The sequence below is a fragment of the Anser cygnoides genome, chromosome 2, assembly GCF_040182565.1.
Source record: "Anser cygnoides isolate HZ-2024a breed goose chromosome 2, Taihu_goose_T2T_genome, whole genome shotgun sequence".
NCBI classification, from domain to species: Eukaryota; Metazoa; Chordata; class Aves; order Anseriformes; family Anatidae; genus Anser; species Anser cygnoides.
In genome coordinates, this window is record NC_089874.1 from 144,396,358 (window position 1) to 144,420,599 (window position 24,242).

A 24,242-nucleotide genomic window follows, 5' to 3' on the forward strand; every position below is an offset into this window, starting at 1 on the left:
CACCGAAAGGAACAATAAAAGATCGAGATCTCTTTCCATATGAGGTTTGCCTTGTATTAAGTACATTCAGAAACTTCAGAAATGTCTTGTGTTTTGGCTCAATTTCTTTGTTGTTTCAGGTGTAAAATGAGGAAATTTAGGGTTTTTCAATGTGTCTGTAGTAGAACATAGTCCCTGAGCCAGAGCAGAACTGAGGAATCCACATTGGAAAATGCAAGAAAGTGTAAGGAGTCAGAGACACAAAAGAGAATGAGGAGAGGTGCCCAGAGATGTGGAACGGATTGACATAATAATTGAGTATTTGAGTAGCTGGTCCCTTTACTGTGTCACAAAACAGCACTCACAGTTAATGGCAGCCACATTATTAATCCCTGGGCTTGAAAGAGGGTTTCAGCAGTTTCAGAATTTTTAATTCAACCAGTTACAGGACAAGCCAGCAACCCAGTTCTGCCAAAGCTGTCTCTGAGTGATGAATGGAGAATAACTTAGAGTCCAAGCCACAGAAGTCTTCATGATTTGCAATGCTAAATATCCCTTTCTGTAAGGAGTCTTGTCAGCTAGCTGAAACCACAGCCATGAGTTAGGAACCTAATCCCAGCCCCAGGAAGTAACAAGAGCATTTGTGTTGTTCAGTGCTTTTCAGTCCAAAGCCAAATGTACCAGTTTCAGGGACGTTGAATGGAGCACCTCGGTCTCACCAGAGGAACAACGGGGGACCTGGGCACGTCTGACCTTAGTGCACAGCTGCAGGGACATACACAAGGAAATGCTGAAGAGAGAAGATATGAGGTTGCACACAATGGTTTTCCATGCCTCTGCAAAAGCATGTCTGGGAGTCAGACATCCCCAGGAGACTGACACTTGCAGCAAAAACTAATTTATGCACATAGCTACCTAAATTAGACATCTGACCAATGCATTCCTATTTTTTCATAAAACATTTCTGGAAGAGGAGGGCATTTTTTGTCATAATAGCTACATGTGCAGGAAGGAGGAGACAGGATCTCAGTGTCTACTGGAAAAATAGGAAGCCATAATGCCTACATCCCAGGAACAAGCCCTAGTCATTGGGTCAAGAGAGGAGGGGAATAAGCATCCCACACCTATCTCACTGAAACTTTACAGGCAAGAATACGTCAGCCACAGGGGAAACCAACAACATGATTTGATATCTAGTGGAATAGACCACTCCACTGAAGAGAAACATCTGTTCTACTTCTTCTAGGGTTAACGAAGAGGTGTGAGTATATATTTTAAATATCTAATGTAAAATACAAAAGGATCCATGGGAGAAGAAGTAGGGCTTAAGAGTGTGAAATAGCACAGACGCCTCTTTCTTTCTGGGATTTAGAACTGGGAGTGCTGTCCTAGAAAATGCCTTCCCAACTTCTCCAGCAAACTCAGTGAAAAAGGGCAGCGGTTGTGAGTCACTGATTGTCGTGGCTGCCTCTTAGATTGTTCTTCAACTTAATCCAGTGACTTTGGATGAATAAAAAGAGCAAATATCTTTACCAGAGTGTCATTCTTCCATTTGTTTAGATGGAAGATAAATAATTTGCTGCAAAGTGGTCACATTGTCAACAGCAGAGGTAGGGAGCATCTCTAACCCACTCTCTTACACATGAGTAGCTAAGATAAGGGCAACTTTCTGAGATGGGGAGGAGAGTATGTTCCCTAGACTGATTTATACAAAACCCAGTCCTCCCACAGAACTTTGGGTATGGAGCCCTCCTTCTGAGAGGGAGGAGAAGGGGCATACAGCTGCCATATGGAAGCTTTCCTTAATCAAGTGCATAGATACTAATTTTGTTGTCTTGCCCACATCTGTGGATGCTAGATACAAATAGAGCCAATCTGATTAAACCTGCTATGGAACCTTGTTACAGAAAAGCCTCTCCTCAGTACCTCAGTGAAGTTGCGTAGGAGATAGATGCTAAGTTACTGATCCATTTCAAGATGTGAAAGTGCAGAACTAGTATTTGGGGCTCTAGAAAGTCTAAAATTCACACTTTCAGACTGACTTAAACTTCATCTAATTTTCAATTAAATTCTTCCTATGTATCCGTTCTTGATCTTTAAAAATGGAAACAATAGCAGCTACACATGCTATTCATGAATATGTTAAAATAAAAATGTATCAAGAGAACCATGAGAGCTATCCTTCCAAAGTAGTTACACCACCTACCTTCATTTGATTTTAATGGTGCTTGTCACCTGATCTGACCATGATGATCACATAACTTTGGATTTAATCCTTAAAGTCAATTTTGTATGTAGATAAGTAGATACACGCATACACATATAAAAAATTTTGGATTATATATAAATGCTGTTGATAGCCAAATACTTTTAGACAGCACAGAAATAGATAAGGCAAGCTGTAAGCCACAATAAAAGATCATGAAGACTGTCAGAAGCTTAACAAAGAACAACCAAGGAGCAGAAATCCAGCAAGATCATTGCATTATTCTATTGTCCAATCACAGTGTCAATTACCCCATAATTACCATTGTACTCTACCAAAGGATGCTTGCTTTAGACAAGATTATGCTAAAATCTGGCTCTGTTCATTGTCATTTCTTTGTTCCACACAAAGTAAAGGCTGGAATTAATCACTGGAGTTTTGCCTTGTTTTGCAAACTGTGCCTAATTTTTTGCAGAACAAAATAAACTTCCCTGAGGTTGTGTTGATAGAAAAATTACTTTGTCACATGATATCTACAATCTGATTTTGAACTGCCATACATCCTCACTATATCAGCAACACCAAAGCTCACAGAAGTCTCATAAAGTCAATATAGAAAGCAATAGCTGTTTACTTAAATCAGAAAGACAATGCTAGCCAGACCTTTTTTATTAACAATCAACACTAGAAAACCCACTTAGTCTAGTAAAAAAATATTCTTATACTGTAAGAAAACAATAAACAAATGAGCAATGTGTGATGGTTTCCTCAAAGGGGTAGGGCATTAGGATTATTTACAAGCTCATACTCTTAACTGATATTTTACAAACATTCCACTCAGCGCAGATTTAGATCTTGCCAGTAATGTTAGACTTTCCCTCAACACCACTTGTCTGGTAGGTCTCCAGTGACTTTACAAGGATAGAGCTTAGCTTAGCTCTAAACCTGAAACGAGCAGCTGTAGTAGGCTTACCATACTGCAGAGATGAGACATATTGTAAAACAGGCATTCTCTTGCTAGGGCAGGTCTCCCTGAACAGGCATTGCCAACAGTTAGGAAATAAATAAATAAATAAAAAGATACTGTAAAGTTGGCAGTACTTTGGGCCAAAATCAAGCCTGAAGTAAAAAATAAAACTGAGACTGAAGCAGTCAGTTCTTGTCTTTCTGAACTTCTGTTCAAGCCATATGGATCAGAACCAACCTAATGTGAGATATCAAGTCTGCACACCACTGTCCTGCACTAGTGACTGATGAGCCTTGTAGCCCTTGGCAGCAGTAGCTAACCTTACTATTTAGGCTTAGTTAAGTTTTTATTATTCTCAGAATAAAATTGGTAGGATTGAACCTTTAATGTAAGCTCTGAATAACTATCAGGACAGAATTGCCCTGCCTTAGAAAAGACAGAGATTCAGGGTGGAGTCCTTGGTTGTTCCTGAAGAAGGAATGGGAAAGGAAGTTAAAAATAAAAATAAAATAAAATAAAAAAAAGAAACTAATTCCAGACAAAAGCCAAGGAGCAGTTTCAGGGCTACATTTCCAGCATTCCCACTTGCTAACAGCTGGGAAGTTCTGAAGATCTGGGACAGCAGTGGAAATGCTACTCAGATTTACAGTTTTGGTGGGAAAAACAAATTTATGCTCAAATAAACTCAAAGAAGTCTACCTTATCTGTGTACAGTGGAATTGAAATAGCAACAAATAAGCATTAGCAAATAAATCATGAGTTAACAGAAGTAAGAGAAATATTGCATGTGTATATTAAGTTTTGAGGCCATCTGATGTCATTATGAAATTCTAAGATCACTATGAGGAACACAGAAGCTGATAGCATTAATTTAGAGAACTTTCTTAGTTGATGTACTACAGGAAAGACAGCATAATAAAAAAAAAAAAAAAAGACAACTGTTACCTCTTATCTAACATGAGTGTTAGAAATTCCCTCTGCATTTTTTCCATGTGATTATTGTTGCAATGACAGCTAGGATCTATATAAACAGATTGTGAGGAAGAACTCTCTTAAGAATGTTTTGCTTTTCACCATTCCTACCGTGTGACACAACTCCACTATCTGTAGTCCCTTAAAACCAAAGCAAAGTATACTGTGTGGAAAGGATAGTTCTAAAAATGTCACACAAACATCTGTAGGGAAGCCTGAAAAGATATTTCAAATTTACTTTTTGAGTAAATTTTCCTTTTGGTCACCTTGATAATCTGAATTCTTATTTCAAACATAACAAGCTTAGCTGTGTTCACACCATGTTTGATGAGATAAACAGATGAACGTGGAATAAGTCCAAATAAAGTTCAAAAACAGTTGTATATTTCTGGAACCTGTAGTCATAAGGGTTGCATCATAGATAACGAGACATTAGAAGAACTAAAAAATAAGTGCAATCGAAAATGTTTGTGAAAAAGTTGTGTGCTAAATTTTAATTAAAAGTAAAGGAGATGGTTTCTTCTTTTGTATTGTATTTGCTTATAGAGCACCTGACATTAGATTTTTCTTTCTTTTCTTTCTTTCTTTCTTTCTTTCTTTCTTTCTTTCTTTCTTTCTTTCTTTCTTTCTTTCTTTCTTTCTTTCTTTCTTTCTTTCTTTTTTCTTTCTTTCTTTCTTTCTTTCTTTCTTTCTTTCTTTCTTTCTTTCTTTCTTTCTTTCTTTCTTTCTTTCTTTTTCTTTCTCTTTCTCTTTCTCTTTTTCTTTTTCTTTCTTTCTTTTCTTTCTTTCTTTCTTTCTTTCTTTCTTTCTTTCTTTCTTTCTTTCTTTCTTTCTTTCTTTCTTTCTTTCTTTCTTTCTTTCTTTCTTTCTTTCTTTCTTTCTTTCTTTCTTTCTTTCCTTCCTTCCTTCCTTCCTTCCTTCCTTCCTTCCTTCCTTCCTTCCTTCCTTCCTTCCTTCCTTCCTTCCTTCCTTCCTTCCTTCCTTCCTTCCTTCCTTCCTTCCTTCCTTCCTTCCTTCCTTCCTTCCTTCCTTCCTTCCTTCCTTCCTTCCTTCTTATTGGAACTAGCGAGAGGTTCCAGTCTAGGACTCCTAGAATTTAGGTATGATCTGTTTCTTTCTCTAATGTCTGAGTCTTTAGATATCACTCAGTCCTTCATTGAAAGCAGTTTGTCAATGAAAGAGTCAAGATGTCTACAAGCCTCATCCAGCTTTTTTTGGTGACTAATGCATACTTTGTCTGTAAATCAACAAAAAATACATTAGCTTACTGCAAACATTAGTAGTCATCATTAGGAGATGCGGAATACCACCTCAACTACCTCAGTGTTCATGGTCATTTTTATGAGTTAAGATAAGCTCCAAATTAATAATTGCCATTTCCATTGTCATAGTAATAAAGATTTGGGCACAAATCATGATTGCAATTCACAAACACCAGTAATGGCCTATGTTTCTTAACCATGAAATAGAGAAAAACAGGATTATTGAAGTAGGGTTTAAAAGATACAACATGATGAAGGAGAAGGACATATCAAAAGCTTGCCTTTGGGAAGTCTGCAGAGGGATGCCTCTGAAGTCCCACAGCCCTTTTGTCTCTCACTTAGCCTCAACAGGCTAAAATGTCTCTATCACCTGTTCATTCCACAAGGCTGGCAGGAAGGAATCCTGAATTCCAATTCCTCCTCAAGGGAATTGTTGTTAATTTTGATGGTAAGGGTCTTCGAATAGAATGGATATATGGGGATCTGAATCCTAAGCCTACGTTTCCTATTCTGAGCCCTCTCCTTACTGGATTTTTTTCCCCAGTTTCAATAGGAGCAGAAGGTACCTAAATCTCAGCCCTGCCCATAAAGTGTTGGTTACTCCTAAAGTGTGGGAATATGCCTACACAGATTAGTGTGGACAAATAAAAGCTCACATTGTCTGTACTCTGTGTTAGCCATGTGACAGGCATGTTTGTTTTTACAACCCAAAAAACTATCATTTTGTCCTCTAGGTTTGAAGTGCCTGAGGCTGAAGCATTATTTAACTAGAGTTTCTTGCATCTTTCATGTGATTCACATTTGCTTAGGTATAAAAATAAAGGTAATTAAGAAGCAAGACAGATGGCTTAAATCTGCTATCCAGTAAAAAGCTCTTTTGGGGCTCAACAGCTCATTCTATCAAGTAGTGGTCTTTGATATATATGTAATATAGAACAAGATTATTTCCTAAAAATGCTTATTTTCTTACACTGGTTACAAACTTAGGCCAGAATGATCAGTGTGAAGTAGACATCTAAAATTTATAGTCTGATGAAGTGAAACCCATTACTAAAGATCCTGACTTAGGTCAGGTAGAGCTTTATGAATTGCTGTATTAGTCAACTGAACTTCATTTGTGATGATATGTAGGTGATAAAGTCCCTTTATGAACCAAAGCCCATTGGCCTGCAAACATTTAGGAGGATCCATTAAGAGATTATTCTCAGGTCACTCTTATTTCTAGACATTAACAGTAATAATATTAAGTTAAAAAAAAATCAGAGAGAGCAGCTTTCTTTTAAGTTCATATTTCTGATCAAAAATGCTTTGATTATTAGGAATCATGTATAATTTATCTATTGAATAAAATATAACAACTACTAAAGTAATATTAATTGTTGTTGGCTCTTGGTAAAGTTTCTGAATAAGCTTTTTCCTGAATACATTAGAAAACTGCATGAACCCTCAGTAACAGTTGCCCCTGAATAGGAAAAGTACCTTTATAATAAAGACATCTTCCAAATACTTAATAACAGATAATATACTGTAAACAGGAGACAAAATCTAAACAATCATTCCAAAGAAAATCTGCTGTGACTGAGGCTGAAGCTAAGAATCCTGCCAGAATCCTGTTAAACATGAAGCTAAAACTAACATGTTAACTATCTGGGAGGCTTAATTCTGGTATTCAACTTTTTCAATATTTAATACTCTCACTAAAGGATAAAGAGAAACATCCCTTTTCACGCATTTCCGAATTCAATGGAAACATGGGCTCCTTGCTGAAGGAGCATGAGTCACCTGTGCTTATTGGGTAGTGTCCTGAGAGATCAAATTGGGTTGCAGAGTGCAAGGCATTATTGTCAGTGCTTCTGCCCTTCAGATTACAGTTAGATTGCCTGGGTACCTATGTGAATGCTTATAATGCAAGAAGAAAATAAACTTTATTCCTAAGTATAGCCTACATTTTCAGGGAAAAATGTATAACAAGTTTTGTTAGGGCAGTGACTACTCTCTATGAAAGCAAAATTAACACAATACCTAATGTTTCATCATAAATTATAATTGTTTAACTATCAAGAACATAGCAGATGAGATCATTAGATGATCATTAGAATTAAATTAAAAGCCACTCTCAACAAAAGAAAAATACATGGGAGAAATTAAAAAACAAGATAGGGTTCAGTCACCACTACTCTCATAATCTTTTGAGGCGTTTCTAACCCATTTATCTGAGTTGCAAGAACAATTCACCACCTTTATTGCTGCCCATTCCAGAATGACTGGTGTAACAGTATCAACAATATGAAGAACAGAAATGTCACAGCTGATGTCTGTCTGGAGAAAAACAACACTATTAATTGTAAAAGCACAGCAATTCTGAAGCCTTCCTACTCCTAAATTTAGACCAAACTGAGCAACAGTGTATGTAGTAAATTCATAGACTCTTTATTTAACTTCATTGCACTCCTAATAGAATTTGTAACTCTGCAAACAGTAGGCACAATGGTTCTGCAAACTGTCAAAAACCTGAATAATGGAGTAAGTAGCTCTGACAACTTGAACAGATTTTTAATTTGGCACTGAATATTCTTGCTGCCAGCACATGAAAATAATTTCCTCCCACAATTCCTTAAGAAAAGTGTAAAACAAGATGACCTCTGTATTTCTCCTCTGCTGCTCTGTAGCAATGACTCACTGTTGTAATTATTAAGTTTGACATTACTGCAACTCCTTGCCCGTTCTCCTGTTGAGACAAGTGAAATGTGCCAGCCGTTTATAATATAAAAAATATTAATTCAATATATCCGGAGTAAGAACATATATCTTCCAGTTTTAAAGATAAAATGGTAAAATAAAGAAGTAAATATATTTGAACAGTTTTCCTTTATAATTGCCTCAGTACAGCCTATGGGACATCAAACACTATGTGATAGGTAGACCCTTCTTGGGACTGCACGCTGTTAACAGAAATCCTTGTTTTCTCTCTGAAGAACTTGTGCTAATTTTAGGTTGTGTTTGAGCCACGCACACCTGACAGGTCAAAGGAGAGAAACCTGATAAAGAGGAGGCTTCTGATGGTGCAGGCTGAGATGTGAGTGTCAGCTAATAACAGAGCCATGAAAAAAACAAGAGCTACACATTACACCAAACCGCACAAGAGCTTACTAACCTTCCCTGATGTACTGGATGTGAAATTATAGAAATAACAACAAATTTGCCTTTCCTATATTAAATTTCATTAGTAATTGACTCAAGTACTATATTCCCTGGGACCAGGTACAGTAAGCAGGGATAATTAAAATATATCCAGACTTACTGCCAGACAATTTTTTCCTACCACAAGGCGAGTGGCCTGCCATACGGCTTTATGCAGACAAATGGTGCTTTGTCACAGCTTACAAAAAATGTCTAAAAATATGTTTGTTCTGGATAGTGAACAAGCAAACATATGCTTCTACTACTTGAAATACTTGCTACAGAAGCCACAGAAACAGTCACTGCAGCAGTGTGAGCTAAGTTTGCAGCTGATGTCAGTAATATGGTGGTGATGGAGAGGAAACATACGGCAACACTCATTTTTGCTGCTAACAGGGGCAGAAACATATTTAAAGGCTACCATGACAATGATGTGTTGAACAGAACTAATTCCCTCTACTCTAATCTCTCACCAAACACAGTGCAGAGGAGAGACATTAAAACAATACTACCATTTACTGTTAAAACTGTTTTTCAACACAATACTTATTAAAACAAAATCATCCACCATATTTTTTTTTTCCACAGAATTCTGAAACTAAGCTTTTCAGTTATTAGATTCATTACCTTCTTATTAATGAAAAGTTTAAATCTTGATACTGTACCACCACCTAATTAAATGCTAAGATTTTCTGCTGCTACAGAAACCACCACTTTAATCATGATTCATAACTGTATAATGTATACTGTGTTCATTTAGAAAGTATAGGGACTATTTTAATTATTAAACTTGAAATAATTCAAGGTTATGAATGTTTCAGACATACATGTAAACAGTAAACATATACTAAGATGATTATACAAATTGTTATGCTAGCATTGTAGATAGATGAACTTCTTAAAAGATAAAATTCAGAGTTAGAAGTTCTAACTGAACATTTGCCAAGGACTCAGGCACAGCCAAGTTTAGAGAAATTTGGTTAACTTAAAATGTGAAAATATTTTTCACCCACCTCAACTATACTCCCTGGGTTTGGCTGAAGCCAACAGCAAAAATGCCAAAACTGATTCTCAAGGGACTTTTCAGCACAGAAATAAAGGGACCCTTCAGAGAAACTCATATTTGAAAAGTTTCTAAGGTTTAGATATAAGTAATCAGATATCCTGCTGCTTACCTTTACTGAATTGCTGGACCTTGTGATGTTTGTTTATTTTTATTTTAATCTGTTTTCCACCCATTGAAGCTTTGGGCTCATTGGAAATGGAAAAGCTTTGGCATAACTGAACACTGGTTTGAAATTTTATTTAGCTGTGAATTAATTAATCCTGCTTGAAAATGCATTTACAAAGATCTGCAAAACTCTAGGAAAATTTAAATTTAATAATTCCTCCAAAATATGCTTGGAATTCTAAACATCTCCTAAATATAGTCTGTTGAAATTGATGTGGGTTTTTAATAATAGTGGATTTCATAAATCTATGCTTTCGTTGTACTGAGGGTGATGTGAATTACCCACCGCCATCCACATGGGTTGTATATTATCCTAATTAGCTGTTTTAGATAAAATATAATGGAAAACTTCATGTATCAGCATGCTGTTAGTGCTAAATTTACTCTGATGACTACTCTAGAGATAGTAGCATCTTGTTACCCTGAAGCGTCATTGAAAAATATCATTTACAGGCCACAGTAAAATACTTATCACATTGTTTACTTAATTGAAAAAACTTAATCATAAATAACTGCAAAAGTTACAAATTTAATAGATAGACTTATCTCAAAGAATTAAATCTTAATGAGATAGGTTGATGTTCAACAATTAATGTGTGCAAGTAGTATATAATAAATGTAGTTTGGCTGTTGTTCATTTGTTTTTTACTTTGTAAAGAGTGTGCTGAAAATTATGAAGCTATGGTTTTGATATAACAAGGTTACGTACCACAAGTCCATCTGTACAACTGAATTATTCTGATTAAATCTTTTCTACGTCTCATGCTGTTGTTTGCAATTAGGAGAGAAAAACTGTGTCAATGCCATTTAAATGTGGCCTTTCTTCTCCATTTACAGTGAAGAAAAAGAAAATATAGCTAAGTGCACTTTCTTTTTCTCCTCAGTATTTGCCTGAAGCTACGATATCAGTAAAACCTATTTAAGAATGTTTGCTTATTAATTTATGAATTAATCTATTAATTCATAAATATCCTTTTACAAAATATAGTTTAAAGTCCTAAAGGCCTAACTGCTTAAAAAAAAAAAAAAAAAAAGGCATTATAGCATTATCTGTGTACTCAGCAATTACACATTCTCTTTATATACTGGAATAACAACCTACTGTGCTTATTACAAGAAAACTCAGGTTTATTCAGATGAAAGCCTTTTGTGATTAGAAAGTCACTGTCACTGTATTGGATGAGTTTTATATATAACATGTCTAATTGTCAAGGTTCCAAAAATTGTATATATATATTTATATGCATATATATATTTATATGCATATACTACTACATATAACATGTACAAAGTAACAAAAAAATAAAAGTAACTTCTTAAATGTAGACAGTTATTTATTTTATTGCATTCTCGCTGTTTCTTTAATTGTGGAGGTTCAATCAAAAGTTTGTACAGCTTTGCCTGCCTTAGTCTGCCTGAAACAAGTCACTGTCCTAAGGGTCTGGACTACTTTTCAGAACAGAAATTGATGTGATATTTTAAATAATACTGTCCCTTTTCTTAAATATTAGCCTATCTCTTTCAAGTTCCATGGTTGTGATAACATTGCAGGTCACAAATCAAGCATTGAGATAACTAACACTTACATGGGTCTGCCCTGCAGAAGAAACAGAGATCAGGAGTAGTATACAGTATGGACTATTTTGTTTGCAATGAAAGCAAGTAGTAAGAATAAGATAAAAGAGAATATGAAAAATAAAAGAGAAAACAAAGACTAGGACAGAGACAATGTATTCAGATTCCAGAGATTTTGCATAAAACAAAATAGGACAATATCCTTGAAATAACTTATTCCAAAAAATGTCACTGATGTAGAACTATCTCCTATAAGGAGACCACCTCCTGTGACTCACCTCGTGGAAACATTTACACTTCTACACAGTGAAAATAAAATGCTGTCACTCTGATCAAGAATCATGCCTGATATTCCTTCACGTCGTGCATATGGGCTAAGGCTGCTGGCTAAAAAAGCAACGAGAGGAACACTACCTTGCAGAATTACTGAGCTGAAATATCAAAACTGAAATTTTGTTTTTCTCAAAAACTTTCTTTTTTCTTAAATTGAATGTTGAATAAGGTGTAATCTCTAATCACCTTAAGAAATTATTTAAATACTGAATTGGAAATATCATCTAGACTGAATAAACTTTTTCCACACATTTCACAGAATCACAGAATCATCTAGGTTGGAAGAGACCTCCAAGATCACCTAGGCCAACCTCTGACCTAACACTAACAAGACCTCCACTAAACCATATCATTAAGCCCTACATCTAAACATCTTTTAAAGACCTCCAGGGATGGTGACTCAACCACTTCCCTGGGCAGCCCATTCCAATGCCTAACAACCCTTTCAGTAGAGGAGTTCTTCCTAATATCCAACCTAAACCTCCCCTGGCGCAACTTTAGCCCATTCCCCCTCGTCCTGTCACCAGGCACGTGGGAGAATAGACCAACCCCCACCTCTCTACAGCCTCCTTTAAGGTACCTGTAGAGAGCGATGAGGTCGCCCCTGAGCCTCCTCTTCTCCAGGCTAAACAACCCCAGCTCCCTCAGCCGCTCCTCGTAAGACTTGTTCTCCAGACCCCTCACCAGCTTCATCACCTTTCTCTGGACTCGCTCGACCACCTCCATGTCCTTCTTGTAGTGAGGGGCCCAAAACTGAACACAGTACTCGAGGTGCGGCCTCACCAGAGCCAAGTACAGGGGGACAATCACCTCCCTAGACCTGCTGGGCACACTGTTTCTTATGCAGGCCAGGATGCTGTTGGCCTTCTTGGCCACCTGAGCACACTGCTGGCTCATATTCAGCTGCCTATCAACCAGTACTCCCAGGTCCTTCTCTGCCAGGCAGCTTTCTAACCACTCACCTCTCATCCTGTAGCGCTGCTTGGGGTTGTTACGCCCCAGGTGCAGGATCCGGCACTTGGCCTTGTTGAACTTCATACAGTTGACCTCAGCCCATCGGTCCAGCCTATCCAGATCCTCCTGCAGAGCCTTCCTTCCCTCGAGCAGATCGACACACGCACCTAACTTGGTGTCATCTGCAAACTTACTGAGGGTGCACTCAATCCCCTCATCCTGATCATCAGTAAAGATATTAAAGAGAACTGGCCCCAGTACTGAGCCCTGGGGGACTCCACTAGTGACCGGCCTCCAACGGGATTTGGCTCCATTCACCACAACTCTTTGGGCCCAGCTATCCAGCCAGTTTTTAACCCACGAAGCGTACGCCAGTCCAAGCCACGAGCAGCCAGTTTCTTGAGGAGAATGTTCTGGGAAACGGTATCAAAAGCCTTACTGAAGTCAAAGTAAACCACATCCACAGCCTTTCCTTCATCCACCAAGTGCGTCACTTTGTCATAGAAGGAGATCAGGTTCGTCAAGCAGGACCTGCCTTTCATAAACCCATGCTGACTAGGCCTGATCGCCTGGTTGCCCTGCAAGTGCCGCGTGATGACACTCAAGATAATCTGCTCCATGAGCTTCCCTGGCATTGAAGTCAAACTAACATGCCTACAGTTTCCTGGGTCTACCTTCCGGCCCTTCTTGTAGATGGGTGTCACATTTGCTAGCCGCCAGTCAACTGGGACCTCCCCTGATAGCCAAGACTGCTGATAAATGATGGAAAGTGGCTTGGCCAGCTCCTCCACCAGTTCTCTCAGTACCCTCGGGTGGATCCCATCTGGCCCCATTGACTTGTGTACATCTAAGTGCTGTAGCAGGTCGCCAACCATTTCCTCGTGGATTATGAGGACCATATTCTGCTCCCTATCCCCTTCCACCAGCTCAGGGTACATTCCCACAGGCACAATAGGTAACTCAAATTGTGGGAGGCATCTTTAAAATACTTACACTATATTTTTTACTTATGAAGAGCTTTACTGTACAGAAAACAATCATTATTGACAGAACTGGTAATAGTCTACAATTAATTTTTCATCAATTTTGTTTGGATTATTTATACTTTGAAATTATTCTGTGCTAACAGTGCAATCTTACAATTGTGCTCCTTTGGGCATTTGCAGATTTTGATTTTGATTTTTTTCCAGTGTTAATGACCTAATGACCCTCTCAAATCATACTGCAGCATTGCTATAATGTGTCTGGAATGGAATGAGTTTGTAGCTGCCAACAGACTACAATTTAAAGAAATAACTTAATGAATAACACATTAAAATAAATATTTTGGGTTCTGCATGAGATTTTCAAGATTTATGATGGGATTCGTGTCAAGAGATATGTCCTTCCCACTGGGTGAATCTCAGAGGAAAATACAGATCTGTTTTTTCAGAACATTATTTTCAAATAAAATGTTCACTAGGATTTCCATTCACTTACCTATGTTTGTTCAGTCCTGATGGAGAAGCCAGTTCACAGTTTATGAATTTCTACTAATTAGATAAATGGGCTTAATTTGGTAGCTGAGGAAAATGACATTAGTAAACAGTAAAGGATATTGAAGAATTGCTTTATGGAAATGACAGGAAATGCAATTATTTCCAAGTATGGAAAGAATATAAAGTTGTATTAAGGACAACATAATTGTCATGATCTCCTTCTTATCATAACATATATATATATATTATTTATTTATTTATTTATTTATTTATTTTTATGTCAGCCTAAAGAGTGTGCAACAGTAATGAAGCAAGAATGATTTGACCTTCAATGACAGCTCTGGTGGCCCTGACTCAGCAAAATACTTAGTATGTACTTAAAAAAAAAGAAAAAATAAAAGAAAAAAATAAAAAGAAATTGTGTCTAAGTGCATTGCTGAATCAGGGCCTAAGTCCACTTTGGGAAAAAAAAATAAAAAAAAAAAAAAAAGAGGAGGGAAAAGAGAAGAAGAAAAAGGGCAAAGAGGAAGAAAGGCTTCCCTTACTCATATACGATCATTTACATTGCAAGTATGATGATAAGTTTTTTTTGTTTTTTTAAAGATTATGACATTGAAAAGAGGATGTAGACTGAAAATACATACCCAAGCATGTCCCTCCCCCAGACTGAATAATTTGCAACAGCTCTTGCTTGATCTGTTTACTCTTTATTGGCTCTACCCTACAACATACTATGCTCATTCTCTGGCCTTCTTCTCCATTATCGTACAAAGGTTGTACTTTCATTCTGATGGTAAGTACCTAAGTAAAGGTAACATTTTAAAAGTGACTGATACAGAGTGTTTCTGTGCAAAGTTTATAGTTATTTGAAAAATAAATATTAGCTTCACTGTTTGCTTGGTTTTCTGAATGCAAAATTTAGTTTAAAAAATGCCAAAATGAGTTATGTGGCACTAAGACCTCTGTAGAAAAATATAAACAGACTGTTAAAACATATTTCAACTCCCTTGGCGTCATTTGTGGCTGATAAACAGTCATATATGAGTGAAAGGTTCACTGACTGTCACCCATTTATGATCCAAGTTTTTTGCTGGTGCCACACTGACCAGGCTAACAGTGAACAACATGTCTTACTTTTTTTTCTTTTTTTTTTTTTCCCTAAAAACACAGGGCATGACCTCCTAAGAGTTGAGATTCAGAATAATGATTCTCTCATTCAGACACCATTGAGATAGGTACATAGAGGTTTTACTTCAATGCAACCAAATTACAACACTAAATAAAACAAAATAGAACATAAGGGGTGCATACGCACTTGAGTCAAGTGTTATGAGCTGTTCCTGCACTGATTTTAAACACATCAGCCTCTAGTATCTGATGAAACAGAAGACTGGTTTCTCTGTGGCACAAGACACTCATTCATCTTTTTCTTTTCTTTCTAGTTAGGCTTCCAATGTTATTGAGTACCTTTTTCCTTTGTGATAATGAAGAACATTTATTTTAACTTTGCAGACCAACCAAAAAAAAAAAAAAAAGTACACTGCATCAGATACCAGAATAGGTCTGTACTCTGATGTTCAAATTTGATCTATTTGTAGGTTTATGTGAAGTTGTAGCTCTGTAGACATGGTGTATGCCTTCAGTTTTTGCTCTAACTCATCAAAATGCATTGCTGCTGTGGAACAAATAATGTATAATAAAACTTTTTATTACCTTCCCTTCAGAGGGAGACACGGCAAAATCAGCTGTGATTCTATTCAGTAGGGAAGACAAAGTAAACCAAAACAACAAACTCTTTATGACTGATTTAGCCACTGATTCCAGAAAAAGCTGGGATGATCCCTTTCTCAAATTCTCTTCAAGCCTCATAGGTACACTCTGCTTTTTAACTCCTGAAAAAATCAAATTCACAGAAAATAACACACTGCTTTGCTGGCACTATCCTGAAAATACAGTAAATCAGGGCAGAAAGTGTTCTCAGAATCAGGGCTGATAATGATAGGAAAAAAAAAAAAAAAAAGGAACCTAGAGTTGGTTGGCTGTGCAGTTGGTAACATACTTTGGAGAATTTAACCACGAACATACTAGATTAAATAAGGGTCACTATAAGAATTCCTACATGTTTTTTTGCAGGCAGATGAAAGCTTAGTCTGTTGGGTCTCTGAGCAGACATGAGCTCATTCTGCCCACACTCCATCCTGGCTGGAAGCTCTACTGTCACAATAAGCACGACACTGAGCCCACTCAAGGGCAGCATATATTAGCTTGGGCTTGGTGCCACATAGACAGGTCTGTCCAGCTTCTGTTTAGCTCAGAGAGTGGGCAGAGAGAACCAACCCCTATGCAGGCACAGAAAGTGAACATCACTCTGTTGGAATCTCTGCAGAGACGTCCTCCAGTCCATACCATTCTTTGCTTCCACATTGTGGAGATTTTAAGTTTGAACTTTCAGCTAATGAAAGGTGGAACTAATCTCATGCCTGTCAGGGTGGGGTCCCATTTAGTAAACCAGAAAAATGTGGATGTTCCAGAAAACCTTCCAAACTATTACTTTTTTATCTGGAGATATTATCACTAAAGCTAAATAAGTTATTCATAATCTTGTCAACACTTAGGGGTCAAGTTCACTTTTATAGAAAACTTGCTCATCCACAGGAAGACACTTGTCTAACTGAAATCCTTTAAAGACACATCTCATTGGATGTATCCACATTCCATTCTTTTTTTGGCCCAGCTTGGAAAAGTCAGTTTCTTCAGGTTTGACTACAGTTATGACAAGAAAAATGTACAGGTTAAATCGTTTGAGCTGGACCTGTATCTGGATCTTGAAAATGCTTTCCATGCCATTACGTAATACTAGGAAGAATGATACAATCATGGAATCTGCATTAAAGAAACCTAAATTTTACTGAGATACTTTTCTCATCACAGAATCACAGAATCATCTAGGTTGGAAGAGACCTCCAAGATCACCTAGGCCAACCTCTGACCTAACACTAACAAATCCGCCACTAAACCATATCACTAAGCTCTAAATCTAAACGTCTTTTAAAGACCTCCAGGGATGGTGACTCAACCACTTCCCTGGGCAGCCTACTCCAAAGTCTAACAACCCTTTCAGTAGAGAAGTTCTTCCTGATATCATTTTACTTCTGAATTTTACTTCTTTTACAGTCATTTCATGTTTGTGCCCTTGAACTCAAAGGTTCATTATGCTGTAGCGTTAAATCATCAGTGTACCAGTGATTTGCAACCAGTAATGAAAAAGTCTAAATGCTCACAGTTTGATACTGTTTCCATCTATACCTTTGGACATGTCCTTCTTACACATCTCTCTTACACTTGGTGCACAAATTTTCACTATGGTAATCAACATTTTGATGTTCACTATAAATATGATAGAATTTTAACACTTCTGGCCTAAGTAAAGACCTAAGTAAATTTATAGAATGAAAAAGTAGCAACAAGAATTCTCAAGTGCTGATTAAGAAAACTATTGTAACATTTAAAATTTTTGTGCTATTTAACTTGCTATTAGAAATAGAACCAATGGAAGGCATTACTTATGTCCCTGTGATGGACAGCCTGACTTTAAATGCCGTCTAATCTTGAAGATGTCTGGATATCCTACACAGCATAGTTTTGATATTAAAAAAAATTCCTCATAGGAACAAATATAGTGACAAATATGAAGAAATATCTCAGCTTCACAAGGTTCTTTTATTCGGGAACTGTTTCATGTGAAAGCCCGACTAAGAAAAAGAAATTACTTTGACTAGATGTTTCTAGTTTCTACAGTACGCTAAATTCGACTCTAATAGAAATATTGGTAGGTTGAAGATCTTTGTAAATGTTTCAACGGAAGAGGATTAAAGAAACACAGAGCCCCTTTTGCCATTGTTATTGGATAAGTGGGAGCTGTTACCTTGATGTTAATGAAGTCCATTGGCACTAGGATTTTATAAACATTGCTAAAATACTTGTTTTACGCTCATGCTTAATACAAACATATAGGGATGGCATAAAGGAACAGAGGCTTAAAAGGGAGAAACACTGTACAGAAATAACTAAGTACTACTCATCAAGATAATCCTATCAAAATGACAGTATTTTACATTGGAAAACAGAATTAAAAAAAAAAAAAAAAAGGCCATTAGCTTATAAAAACCCATTCAGCTTTCTCCAAAGTGCCCCTGTTCATGCTTTGCCTGTCCATGATAGCTGGGATATAGCTGGTGAAATCCCCACTGGATTACAACATGTAAATTGAACAAGTAAGATCACTACTGAGTTTATATAAGTGTTTTTCTGCAAACATTTACATACATTAAAGTCTTCTCACAGAATTGTGTGCATATGTGGCAGCCCTCAGTGTGGTTTCACTATAGTGTTCTTGCTTTCCATGATATTACTTTCACACACAAGTCTAACATTTTTTTATTTTTTTTTTTCTGTACAGATAAGTACCAGGTAAGAAGTAGTAGAGCCACCAGTGGTCCTTCTGCTCTACTTTTCATATAACAATTTACTGTTCCAAGTTGATACTCCACACATAACAGTTGTGGTTTCTATTCACTCAGCAAGAGAAGGGTTTAAAACCACAAAGATTCCCTCACAACGGTGATGTAACCAGCAACATGTGTCCTACTGCAAAAAAAAATAAAATTGTTCAAGATTCACTGAGTCTTGGAATGCAAGTATAAGCGGAGTTGTGTGTACAGTGTTCAGAGTTTAGGGATACTCCTCTCTGTTTCATACCATATTTGCATCATTTAATCAAAGACTAGTAATTCAAAGTAAGACATGTGGAGCAGGGAGCACAATCTTATATTTCCCACTCCCACCTCATTGACAAGTGATATCTCACCAAGTACCTACCATCCACTGAGCAGTGAATTCCTTCCTGCGTACTTTCAGAGATTCAATGAAGAGCCTTTACCCTTCAGCACGTATTGCTGCTTTCTCTTGGGAAACAGTAACTGTGCTCTGGATTCTCTCTAGTAAATGAAAGGTTTAGCCCATTTTTTTTTAAATTATTATTACTATTTTTTTTTTCTGAGTAAGACAGGACATTGTCTGCTACATTCAGGCCATGGGCTGTGAATCATCAGTGGATATAAATGCCTTGCTATTTTCAGAATTTACTAATGGTTAACTCTAGGCAGTTCTCTGCTCCACATGTTGCCTGATTTGGCTTTCAGTCTAAGGAGCTTATCTCTCCCCAGGCATGCAAAATGAATTGAGTGTCCCAGTTAGGGTCCTGCAGTCTGCTCCTATAGCCCAACAGCTTTAATATTAGCACTGGAAATAAAGATTTCATCTCATCCACCTGTAAGAAACCATGTCTGATTTGTGTATAAGTACTTAAATTCACTAAATCCAGGATGATGTTTTAAGTCTAGTAAATTGTTACAAACCCCTTCTTTTTTTCTTGCCTTAAGTTATCAGTAGCTTGAATTGATGTGTTTATTTTATTGTAGATAAGCTTTTTGGGAAAATAAGATACTTTTGTTCTTACTCATGTTATTTTCCTTTTTTTAAAAAAAAAATGCGTGTAGGAGCCTGGAGGAAGAGATAATGACATGCTCACTATGTTCCACAGTGATAGCTCTGGTGGAACATATTGGAAAACAAGCTTCTGTTCAGCTATGCAGTTGAAATGCCCTAAAACACCAAAGGAAAGAAAAGTTTCTAAAAATATAAGAGCACAATCAAATGTAATTATTGAAAACTTCTTATTAATAACCTACCAAAAAAAAAAAAAAAGGAAGATTCTGTAGCTACAAGAAAATATGGATATATGAATATATGTATGAATATATGAAGAAGAGTTAATTCACTTTTGGTGAAATAAGTATATCAATCTGGAGAAGGTAACTGGAAATTAACCAGTTGAGAAAAAAAAATATGGAAAAACAAGACTGAAGACAGCAGCAATTTAGAGGCAGCTTGAAAGTTCTAATAATGAAAATTGACTAATAAATATTTATGTTCTATTGATGGGTAAGTGGATACACAGAAATGATTTGGTCACTGTTATGTTAGATATACTCTGAGTAACTCACACTGAAGGCTTTGTTTTTGTCCTGGAAAGCAGGCTTGTTGTACAACATACAGTGTATACCTTGTAAAGCAAGCGAAATACTTTCCTAAAGTCTCAAGGACAGAATCTCTCAGAGTTTATGGGATACCTTTTCTGTCTTTATGACATATCCTAGATATTGATGCATTATAGAGTTCTAGAGCTATCTGTGATGAAAACAATGCAAGAAATGAAATATTAGGGGCTTCTAATGGTGTTTTTTACAGATACAGTCTGTATTGAAAATACAAACTTGTATTTTCATAATTGTATACAGAACTGTATACATAATTGTATACAGAACAATATAATTGTATACAGAATTTAATTTCTGTATAAAAATTGTACTATTTCCAGGCTGACCTTACATATATGAATGCTCATTTGGAGTTCCTAAAAAAAGTTTTTTTCTATTGTCTGAAATGCAAAAAAAGAAAAAATATTATGATTGATTGATTTTGAAAGTTGAGGAAGTTTGTGCTCTTTAAACTATATTACTGTAACTGAGTGTATAGACCCTCTTTATCAAAAGGGCCTGAAGACTAATACTAGCCTTCATTTTACTTGGGATTAGAATCATACAATCATTCAGGTTGGAAAAAACCTCTACAATCGTCTAGTCCAAGGCCCTGCTATAATTGCCCCAGAGAGTTGTGGTCAATGCTTCCATGTGCAGTTGGAGGCTGGTGATGAGTGGTGTCCCTCAGGGATCACTCTGTCAGAGGGAATAATACATGTTCTGTGCATGAAATTATTTTTTCCTATGACAACAATAATGTACCACATTCCTTAATACAAATTCAATTTATTTATTTTTTTTTAAATGTCTCACTTTTCAGGATAGCTAAGTTATAGTTAGAGAAAAGTAAACATCACTGCCTTTCTGTCATGTGAAAATGAACTATGTTAGTACAATACCTCATTGGTAGTTCTATAACAATTTGTAGTTCTTGGAAAATCAACTATTATACTTCATATAGACAGATACAGTTTGAATATCTGTTATCCCAGAATCATATGATAGGGTTGGAAGGGACCTTGAAGATCATCCAGTTTTAAACCCCCTGCCATATGCAAGGATGCTACCCACTAGATCAGGTTGCCCAGGGCCTTGTCCAACCTCGCCTTGAACACCTCCAGGGATGGGGCATGCACAGATTCTCTGGGCAACCTCTTCCAGTGCCTCACCATCCTCTGAGTGCAGAATTTCACAGATTCACAGATTCACAGATTCACAGATTTCTCTAGGTTGGAAGAGACCTCAAGATCATCGAGTCCAACCTCCGACCTAACACTAAGTACTCCACTAAACCATATCCCTAAGCTCTACATCTAAACGTCTTTTAAAGACCTCCAGGGATGGTGACTCCACCACCTCCCTGGGCAGCCCGTTCCAATGCTTAATAACCCTTTCGGTAAAGAAGTACTTCCTAACATCCAACCTAAAACTCCCCTGTCGCAACTTTAGCCCATTCCCCCTCGTCCTGTCACTAGGCACGTGGGAGAATAGACCAACCCCCACCTCTCTACAGCCTCCTTTCAGGTAACTGTAGAGAGCGATGAGGTCGCCCCTGAGCCTCCTCTTCTCCAGGCTGAACAAGCCCAGCTCCCTCAGCCGCTCCTCGTAAGGCTTGTTCTCCAGACCCCTCACAAGCTTGGTCGCCCTTCTCTGGACTCGCTCGAGCACGTCCATGTCCTTCCTGTAGCGAGGGGCCCAAAACTGAACACAGTACTCGAGGTGCGGCCTCACCAGAGCCGAGTACAGGGGCACAATCACTTCCCTCGACCTGCTGGCCACACTGCTTCTTATACAGGCCAGGATGCCGTTGGCCTTCTTGGCCACCTGAGCACACTGCTGGCTCATATTCAGCCGACTATCCACCAATACTCCCAGGTCCTTCTCGGCCAGGCAGCTTTCCAGCCACTCATCTCCCAGCCTGTAGCTCTGCTTGGGGTTGTTGCAGCCCAGGTGCAGGACCCGGCACTTGGCCTTGTTGAACTTCATGCAGTTGACCTCAGCCCATCGCTCCAGCCTATCCAGATCCTCCTGCAGAGCCTTCCTGCCCTCGAGCAGATCGACACACGCACTTAGCTTGGTGTCGTCTGCAAACTTACTGAGGGTGCACTGGACGCCCTCATCCAGATCATCAATAAAGATATTAAAGAGGACCGGCCCCAGTACCGAGCCCTGGGGGACTCCACTAGTGACCGGCCTCCAACCAGATTTGACTCCATTCACCACAACTCTCTGGGCCCGGCCATCCAGCCAGTTTCTAACCCAGCGAAGCGTACGCCAGTCCAAGCCCCGAGCAGCCAGTTTCTCGAGGAGAATGTTGTGGGGAACGGTGTCAAAAGCCTTACTGAGGTCAAGGTAGACCACGTCCACAGCCTTTCCCTCATCCACCAACCGCGTCACTTGGTCATAGAAGGAGATCAGGTTCGTCAAGCAGGACCTGCCTTTCATAAACCCATGCTGACTGGGCCTGATCGCCTGCTTGCCCTGCAAGTGCCGCGTGATGACCCTCAAGATAATCTGCTCCATGAGCTTCCCCGGCACTGAGGTCAAACTGACAGGCCTAAAATTTCCTCCTAACATCTATTCTAACTCTCCCATCTTTTAGTTTAAAACCATTCCTCCTGTCCTATCATTATCTGCCCATGTAAAAAGTTGCTCTCTATCATTTTTATGAGCTCCCTTTAAGTATTGAAAGACTGCAGTGAGGTCTTCTTCTCTTCTTCAGGCTGAACATGCCCCGCTCTCTCAGCCTTTCTTCATAGGAGAGGTGTTCCAGCTCTCTGATCATCTTCATGGCCCTCATCTGGACCTGTTCTAACAGCCACATCCTTCTGGTGCTGGAGGACCCAGACCTGGGTGCAGCACTCCAGGTGAGGCCTCACAAGGGCAGAGTAGAGGAGGACAATCACCTCCCTCCACCAGCTGGCCACTCCTCTGTGGATGTAGCCCAGGATGCCATTGGCCTTTTGGGCTGCACGCACGCACTGATGGCTCGTGTCAAGCTTTTTGTCCACCAGAACCCTCAAGCCCTTCTCTGCAGGGCTGCTCTCAATGAATTCTTCTCCCAGTCTGTCCTCATGTCTGGGATTGCCCCAACCCAGGTGCAGCACCTTGCATTTAGCATTGTTGAACCTCATTAGGCTTACAGGGGCCCAATACTTAAGCTTGCCCAGGTCCCTTTGGATGGCATCCCTTTCTTCTGTTGTATCAGCTGCACCACTCATTTTAGTGTCATCTGCAAACTTGCTGAGGGTGCACTCGATCCCACTGTCTTTGTCACTGATAAAGATACTAAACAGCACTGGTCCCAAGACAGACCCCTGAGGGACACCACTCATCATCGGCCTTCACCTTAACATAGAACCATTGACCACATCTCTCTGGGTGTGGCCTTCAAGCCAATTATGGCAGGGTCATGGCTTCATGGCTGCAGCCCATGCTTTATCTTCACTCAAACACAGCAGATAGTCACTAAATTGTGCAGATCTGCCTGTTACGTAGTTTCAGGGTGATAATAAAGAACGATGCACCACTTCACAGAGGGCCTATTTTGCTAAAATGAATGTCTTCTTTATTCTTGGAGAAAATACAGGGGACAAAATGCTTTACTGATGGCAAATGTCCCCTCCTCCCCACCTAGCAACCCACCAAAATGGGTGTGGGGCATGGGGGGAAGAAGTACACTACTGCCTTACCTACCATTCAACAGAGCCTTCTCCTCTTCCCCTCAGGAGCTGCAGATCATCCCTCTTCTATTTATTTTCATCATTCTGTCTTACTATTCAATTGCCCTTCACTGTTCCATCATTCCTTCACAGTATTCACTATACATGTATTCTCATTATATCCCTCCTTAACACAGAAGACTTCTCTCCATTCGTGTCCCAGGATAGTCAGGGCTATGGCACAGTGAACAACTACAAATGAGCTTTATGAAGTTAGAGGTGGGAAATGATCAGCTGTGGATAGACTGCATACAAGGAGATTTATGTGGATTAAGTTACATT

The 24,242-nt window shown here is 38.5% G+C and overlaps 1 protein-coding gene across 4 annotated transcripts in view; it reads right to left on the reverse strand.

Annotated features, from left to right (window-relative positions):
* The window catches only part of ANGPT1 (angiopoietin 1), a 184,405-nt gene that overhangs the window by 12,335 nt on the left and 147,828 nt on the right, over positions 1-24,242 (reverse strand). The gene's annotated exons all lie outside the window — the stretch shown is intronic.